Genomic DNA, 7,107 nt, shown 5'->3' with positions numbered 1-7,107 from the left:
AACCTCAACCCTTAGTTTGCCTTTCCCCACTTCTGAAAACAAAGTACTTTTTAGACTGAGCTGCCTGAGAAAAGGACCATATTTTATTCATATCTGTAACCCCAAAGCACTTACCACAGTTTGAAATAGTGGAATACTATACAGCTGTAGAAAGAAGGAGGGACATCTTTTTATTATGTTATAGGACGAAAAAAAGGCCAACTGCAAATCAGCATGTATAGAATACTGTCATTTGGGTAGAGAAGGGGGAAAGGAAGTTTTTTGTTTTTTTTAAAAATTTATTTATTTATTTACTTATTTATGGCTGTGTTGGGTCTTCGTTTCTGTGCAAGGGCTTTCTCTAGTTGTGGCAAGCGGGGGCCACTCTTCATCGCGGTGCGCGGGCCTCTCACTATCGCGGCCTCTCTTGTTGCGGAGCACAGGCCCCAGGAAGTTTTACTCTCTAGAAGGATGTATAAGAAACTGAATGCCTCGGAAAAGGCAACTGTGTGTTGAGGGAAGAAAGGTGGGAGGGAAACTTTTCGCTGCAAACTCTTTTGTACCTTTTGAATTTTACCCCTGTTGAATGTTTTAGTGATAAAAATAAATAAATAAAATTTAGGGGCTTCCCTGGTGGTGCAGTGGTTGAGAATCTGCCTGCCAATGCAGGGGACAAGGGTTCGAGCCCTGGTCTGGGAGGATCCCACATGCTGCGCAGCGGCTGGGCCCGTGAGCCACAATTACTGAGCCTGCGCGTCTGGAGCCTGTGCTCCGCAACAAGAGAGGCCGCGATAGTGAGAGGCCCGCGCACCGCGATGAAGAGTGGCCCCCGCTTGCCACAACTAGAGAAAGCCCTCGCACAGAAACAAAGACCCAACACAGCCATAAAATAATTAATTAATTAATTAATTAATTAATTATTTTTAAAAAAAGAGGAAACCTGACAACATAAAAATCTAGATTGACTACATGGCCCACCCCAAGATTACTTGAGGCTTTAAAAAAAAAAAATTTAAAGGAAAAAAATATGTTGAATTTATTTGAAATATCCAGAATAGGCAAATCTGCAAATATCCAGAATAGGCAAATCTGCAAATATCCAGAATAGGCAAATCTGCAGAGACTGAAAGCAGATTAGTGGCAGCCAGGGGCTAGGAGGCAGAGGGAATGGGGAGTGACTGCTTAATTGGGTATGGGCTTTCCTTTTGGAATAATAAAAAATACTCTGGAAGTGAATAGTGGTCATGGTTGCACAACATTATGAATGTACAAAATGCCCCTGAACTGTACACTTGAAATGGTTAAAATGGTGAATTTTATGTTACAGGAATTTTACCATAATTATATTTATATATATATATATATATTTTTTTTAATGAGTGAATGAATGAATAAAATGCCTATTATATTTACAGATTTATATTAGATAGCCCCTCTGTGCAATGAGATATCTCTGCTTTGTGACGTTTTTAATGGAAAATTCCAAACTTATACAAAAGTAGAACAGTGTAATGAACCCCACTTACCTACCGCTCAGCTTCAACAATTAGCAACTCATGGCAAATCTAACTCCATTTATACCTGAGCACTTGCCCTCTACACCTACTGGATTATTTTGAAGCAATCTGTAGATATTTCAGTATGCACCTCTAAAAGCTAGTGATTCTTTTTTTTCTTAACTTACTTACAATACATTATCAACCTCAAAAATTAAGTTATTCCTTAATATCATCAAAGAGCAGTGTTCACATTTCCCAGAGTGCCTCACAAATGTCCTCTTTAGAGCTGACTTGTTGCTTTGTTGTTTTAAAGAGACCAATCTCCTTCTCCCAGAACTGAGCAGGTAAGTTCATTCTTAGCCATAATGAGATCTGGAAGAAGTTAGTTTCTTATCTGAAGATGACTGAAGTTGGACTAGATGCTATTAAAGTTCCATCCATAATCAAACATTTTCTAAAGAGTTTCTGACGAAGTCCTTTGCCTGCTGTATCCCACAGTGCTGTGTGGCAGTAGATGTCAGTCATGAAATGCCAGTGAGATGACTGAAATCCTAATTTGAGAGGCCCCAGTTTAGCACTGGAACTCACCAGCAAGAACCTTTTCATTCTCCCTCTTGGTTATTAGTATCTTAACAATTCCCATCTTTATTTACTAGAGTTCTGCATGACCCTCCTCCCTCTGGAGACTCCTTAGTAAATTTAACTTTTCCACATTGTCCAAACTAGGATCAGAGAGTCAGGGAGTGATGGGGTATACTCTAGGGTATCATAGATTACAGCTAACACTGTCTTAAAAGAAACTGTGAGGTTTGACTCTTTCCTTTCTCCTCCTCCACTTTCTCCTCTTTTTTTGTGTTTATAATGCATTGATTGACCCACATAAGTACATATTTCTATATAACCTGTTTCAAGGTTGATTTGAGTTTTTAAAAAATTTTTGTTGGAGTATGGTTGATTTACAATGTTGTGTTAGTTTCAGGTGTACAGCAAAGTGAATCAGTTATACATATACATATATCCACTCTTTTTTAGAATTTTTTCCGATATAGGCCACTACAGAGTATTGAGTAGAGCTCCCTGTGCTATACGGTAGGTCCTTATTAGTTATCTATTTTATATATAGTGCTGTGTATATGTCAATCGCAATCTCCCAATTTATCCCTCCCTCCCCTTACCCCTTGGTAACCATAAGTTTGTTTTCTACGTCTGTAACTCTATTTCTGTTTTGTAGATAAGTGATAAGTGATTTGATTTTTTAATTTTAATTAAATTAAATTAAATTTAATTTAATTTAATAATTTTAATTTTTTAATTTTCCTTTTCCCCTACATTTTAGTGAACCCTCCCATTCATCCTGGGCCCATCACCCTGGCCTGCTCCTCCATATTGCCTCCCAGTTGCTCTGAGTTTTAACATAACATCTCTTCTCAGTTTATTCTTATCCGTTCATTCGCCCCTCAATTCTCCTGTATTCCTAATGCCATGTGTGCCGTACCCTCTAAAGTGACCACTAGTTTACCTAATGGAAAATCGAGCCCAGAAGTGGGTCGGAGGACCCACCCTCCTTTAGGAGACAATGCCTCTATTGTTTAACAAAGCAGCTCAATGTGTGCCTTTATCTAATCCTCACCAATACCTTCAAAAGAAGGTACCGATATCACCCATTTTACAGATGGGGAAACTCGAGGCACAGAGAAGTTAGATAACATGCCTCAGGTTAATAAGTGGGGGAGCCCAGGTAAAACTCCAGACAGCCTGCTTACTTAACAGCTATGCTCTACCGCTTAACGCTAAGAAGTGATTTTTGTGGTTACACAGACCAGTACCTCAGAGGGAGGAGAGATTCACCTGAGATCAAGCAAAGTAGCAACTGCTTATTTCTTTTTTTTTTTTTAATTGATTAATTTATTCTTTGGCTGTGTTGGGTCTTCACTGCTGTGCGCGGGCTTTAGTTGCGGCGAGTGGGGGCTACTCTTCGTTGCAGTGCGTAGGCTTCTCATTGTGGTGGCTTCTCTTGTTGCGGAGCATGGGCTGTAGGCGCACGGGCTTCAGTAGTTGTGGCGCGCGGGCTCAGTAGTTTGTGGTGCACAGGCTCAGTTGCTCCATGGCATGTGGGATCTTTCCGGACCAGGGCTCAAACCCATGTTCCCTGCATTGGCAGGAGGATTCTTAACCACTGCACCACCAGGGAGGTCCCAACTGCTTATTTCTTATAGGTCAAGTTGGCTCTGGGTAACAGTATCCTTTATTATTTTTTCTTAAAACATTTTTTTTTCTAAATTTTTTTTATTGAAGTATAGTTGTGTTAATTTCAGGTGTATAGCACAGTGATTCAGTTATACATATACATATATTTTTTTTCAGATTATTTTCCCTACAGCTTATTACAAAATATTGAGTGTAGTTCCCTCTGCTATACAGTAGGTCCTTGTCGCTTATCTATTTTATATATAGTAGTGTGTATATGTTACTCCCAAACTCCTAATTTATCCCTCCCCACCTCTTTTCCCCTTTAGTAACCATTTCTATATCTGTGGGTCTATTTCTAACAATATCCTTTACTTTAGCATTTCTCAAAAATGTGTCCTTTGGAAAACTACTTATGGTTTCATTGTTAAATTCATTTAATTTAGGAAATACAGTGCACTGTATTCACTTATTAGAGTTTCCTGAATCTACATTGACATATTAAAAGTTCTTTAAAAAAAGAAAAAACCCACACTCCACAACTAAGGAGTCCGCATGCTGCAACTCAAAATCCCGCATGCTGCAATGAAGATCCCACGTGCTGCAACTAAGACCTGGCGCAGCCAAATAAATAAATAAATGAATAAATAAATATTAAAAAAAAAACCCAAACAGTAAAGAAACCTATTTCAATTTGTTTAGCCCAGTATTTCCCAAACCTGTGAAATATGGAACCTTTCCCTGCTGCATAACACCTGTTGATATTCCATGGAAACACCACTTTATGTAACTTTCTGGAGTGACGATAACAAGGAGCTGTTTCAGAAATTGCGTTTTAATTCAAGCCTTACCAGCTTTATCAAGAGGAAGACACTTCTGAGTTTCTAGCCTGTTTTGCCGTAACCCTCTCTGACTCATTGTACGGTGGGGTAGTTGACGAGAGTGGGAGGATGTCATATTACAGTTGCACTGTATGTAGGGGGGGCCCACTGGAGCAACCAGAACGTGAATGAGCCTCCCAGGCTTGTATCAGAAGGGCCTCAAGGTGAAATTTCAGCTCAGACGGTGTAGCTGGTATCCAGTGTCTCCGTCTGTAAAAACTGACCTTGGATTTGGTAGATATAAGCTTCCGGACTTATTTCCATACAATGACCCAGCTGGGTCTAAAGGTAGGATATGATGTCACCAGCTATCTATAGTCACTCCCTAATTAATACGTGGCCAATGAATACCTGACTCTTTGTTCTAAATTGGGACTACATCTCATTGTCATCCCTCAACTGTGGGGAACCAAGCCAGGGGACAGGGACAGGGCTGCCAGAACTTGGGATCATACGAGGTCTTCAGCAGTAGTGATAGAAGTAAGAGGCAGCATGTGGGCCTTGCTTGGAGGATGTCGGGGGAGGAAGGGCCAAGTCTGCAGGGGCAGCAGGCCCACGGGAGTCTTGGGGCCCACTGGACCTGCAAGAGTTTGGGAGAGTAGTCTGAGTAGCTTTCGGAAGTATGAAGTAAGTCTGGCTGGGAGCCTTTACCTACACAGCCTCAGGCAGCTAGGTTGGACCCCCTTTGCTGATGGAACACTCTAGTTCATTCTTTCCCAAATTTGCCTTTCATAAGAATCACTCCAGGGCTTCCCTGGTGGTGCAGTGGTTAAGAATCCGCTTGCCAATGCACGAGTCACGGGTTCGAGCCCTGGTCCGGGAAGATCCCACATGCCGCAGAGCAACTAAGCCCGTGCGCCACAACTACTGAGCCCGCGTGCTGCAACTACTGAAGCCCATGCGCCTAGAGCCCATGCTCCGCAACAAGACAAGCCACCGCAAGAGAAGCCCGCGCACCGCAACAAAGAGTAGCCCCCGCTCACCACAACTAGAGAAAGCCTGCACACAGCAACAAAGACCCAACACAGCCAAAAATAAATAAATAAATAAATAAAATTTATTTAAAAAAAAAAAAAAGAATCACTCCAGGCACTTATTAAATATGCAGATTTCCATACCCCACCCCAGAAATACTAAATTGGTCTGTTTAATAAATGCTCTGAGTGATCTATGTGAGGAGTTTGGGAAACACTGCTGTAGTTGTTCAAGGGATCTTGCTCAGTAGTAATGGACTCAGTCCATTCCTCAAAGTGCTTTTTTTTTTCCTGTTGAGGAGGAACAGAATATGCCACCCCAAAATATGCCACTTTGGCATAAGAATTATTATTATTATTTTTTAATAAACTTATTTATTTATTTATTTTTGGCTGTGTTGGGTCTTCGTTTCTGTGCGAGGGCTTTCTCTAGTTGTGGCAAGCGGGGCCCCTCTTCATCGCTGTGCGCGGGCCTCTCACTATCGCAGCCTCTCTTGTTGTGGAGCACAGGCTCCAGACGCGCAGGCTCAGTAGTTGTGGCTCACGGGCCCAGTTGGTCCGCAGCATGTGGGATCTTCCCAGACCAGGGCTCGAACCCGTGTCCCCTGCATTGGCAGGCAGATTCTCAACCACTGCGCCACCAGGGAAGCCCCTTATTTTGAATTGAAGACAATCAAGACCCAACAGACTCAGAAAAAGCTGTTTACCTTCCCTTACCTGACTAAAAGAGTTTAAATAGAGGGCATGTACCAGGAAGACAGCTAATACCAAAGATAACTTTTTATATCAGGAAGACTTATCTGCATGGCACGGCAAACATTTGTTTACTGAACATCTGTCCCTCTCATCTTCCTGTGATTTGTCTTCCCTTTGAAGCCCCTGACCCCCACCCGCTTCTCCTTAGCTCAGGATGGCATGGAAGCCTCAACTGCCTGACTGTCTTTGGGTCTCATATCTTTGGGGCTCCCATACATATGAAAATTGTTTTTCTCCTGTTCATCTGTTTTATGTCAATTTAAATATTAGACCAGCCAAAGAACCTAGAAGGGAAGAAGGGAAAAGCTTTCTGCCCCTACACTGTCAATTAATTTTTTGGGCTGACTTGGGATTCCACAAGGGTCTTGTGTTCTCTCAGAAGAGATGACAAGGATCTTATCCTTCTCATTCTCATCTTCTTCAGGGACTTTGGACTTCTAGCCCCTCTGGCTGAGGCCAGGTCATAGCCTGTTGTTGGGCCCCAGGTAGAATAAGTTTATATGTTTTCTCCCTTTTCTTGGGTTATCATTCCCCCTCTTGTTTTAATAAGAATTAATTTTAGAAGAGGTGGTTTGGTGGGCTATTGGTGCCCATTTGGTGCCTTTTATATTAAACCTCCTCTTTTCTATTATCTCTAATTAGCCAAGAGTATTTTTGGAACACATACTACGTGCAGAACTAGGAATAAAAAGTAAATTAAACATGTCTCTACTTTCTGGGACATGTTTGGATTTGGATAAAGAATATGTGCTGGAGATGGATGGTGGTGATATTTGAACAACAATGTGAATGTACATAATTCCACTGAACTGTACACTTAAAAATTATGAA

General features: G+C 41.5%; 1 long non-coding RNA gene across 1 annotated transcript; it reads left to right on the top strand.

The window, feature by feature from the left end:
* Positions 1–934: 934 nt before the first annotated feature.
* LOC309654621 lies at positions 935–5,882 on the top strand. The gene is made up of 2 exons (XR_014260349.1): positions 935–1,037; positions 1,088–5,882. It is a non-coding gene; the product is annotated as an uncharacterized lncRNA (long non-coding RNA).
* The last annotated feature ends 1,225 nt before the right edge of the window (positions 5,883–7,107 follow it).

Source organism: Balaenoptera physalus (assembly GCF_965194825.1).
Source record: "Balaenoptera physalus genome assembly, chromosome: 2".
Taxonomy (NCBI): Eukaryota; Metazoa; Chordata; class Mammalia; order Artiodactyla; family Balaenopteridae; genus Balaenoptera; species Balaenoptera physalus.
The sequence above is the reverse complement of the archived record's forward strand: the minus strand, read 5'-3'. Positions and strand labels throughout refer to the sequence as shown.